The following is a 1545-nucleotide window of genomic DNA, read 5'->3' as shown; positions in this document are numbered from 1 at the left end:
CAAAAAAGAGCCCATCTATTTTTAAAAAGAAATCTACCAAAAGGAGTCACTATTAAAAGTACATATGGGAATTTGGATTCTTTGAGGCCAAGCCCTTAATCGTCAATCAGGAACCCGTAGTTCTGCTCACTTACTATACAAGTGGGTAAAAGTGAATTCTATTCCTTTCTAGCCCTCCCGACTGTAACGTTATTGGAGGCACACTGCCTGGGAAATAACCGTTTCTCCATTTTATATGGTGACGGGGTGCCACCACCTTCCTCTTCTCTGGGCAGGCTGCAGCCCCGGGACCCGGCGGTGAGACCCCACCTCAGCCAGGGTCAACATGAACGCAAACATCGCTCACTGAACACAGCTCTCAGAACCACCCTTCCCGCCTCTGCGTTCCGTTCTCCTCTCTTCTCGCTACGACCCAGTGGCTCTCTCCTTCATCCGGACTCCCGCTGCCTCCTCCATGTCCCTCCTCACCTGCGGCCAACCTCCCCCTGCCCCCCGGGTCAGTGCATGGCCTCACCGCCCATCCAGGGCAGCGGCTGGATAGACGGGAGCTGTCAGTTTGTCAAGTGGCTAGAAGGACCTCATCCACCCTGCTGGAGGGCACCTGGGAGATGTCTGGGGTCACACCTGTCACGTTTTCTCTATTTCCATGCGTCCTTTGTCTAGATCAGTGGTTCTCAACCTTCCTAATGCCACGACCCTTTAACACAGTTCCTCATGTTGTGGTGACCCCCAATTTCATTGTTACAAATTGAACATAATTAAAGCATAGTGATGAATCACAAAAACAATATGTAATTATATATGTGTTTTCCGAGGGTCTTAGGCGACCCCTGTGAAAGGGTCGTTCCACCCCCCAAAGGGGTCACAAACCACAGGTTGAGAACCGCTGATCTAGATCCTTTAGCATTCGAAAGATGGGAGTCTAATCTTACTTCTTTTGTCTGTTAAACTAGGTGCCTCTGGCAGGACTGAATTAATCTCTATGGTGACTGTCTTCCCAACGTGGACGTGCTTTATTGGTTCAGAACAGCAATTTCCAACCTCTCTATCTCCTGGCACACAAACCAACGACTAAAATGCTGGCCAAAAAAGGTATAATTTTGATTGATTTACAAAAAAATAAAAATAATAGTAATTACCTATCCTTTTTGCTCCGAAGTGACTTTTTAAAAAATCAGATGCCTATACTTGTATATAAGGATCTCTGGTACCAATAATTAACCAACCAGATGCAACCTTATGATGCAACGTGACGGATAAAATGTAACTCTGTTATATGACCTGTATGTTATGGTTCGAGGCAGGGCATTCACGCCGGACAGCTCTTGTGCTGGTGGTGTCATTTTTTTTATTTCACAATCTAAGGGGAAAGAGGTCAGTGCCCCTGACTAAATAGTCAGGTATGGCGAGTTTTAAAAAATCCTCGCGGCACACGGGTTGAAAATGGCTGGTTTCGATTGTTACCATGGAAACGGAGGATGCAGGGTCGGAGCTGCCTCCCTCTCTCTAGCCAGTGACAACAATGCTTGCTCAGCTCATGCCAGC

This window comes from Myotis lucifugus, unplaced genomic scaffold (genome assembly GCF_000147115.1).
Source record: "Myotis lucifugus unplaced genomic scaffold, Myoluc2.0 scaffold_874, whole genome shotgun sequence".
NCBI classification, from domain to species: Eukaryota; Metazoa; Chordata; class Mammalia; order Chiroptera; family Vespertilionidae; genus Myotis; species Myotis lucifugus.
This window is presented reverse-complemented; position numbering follows the sequence as displayed.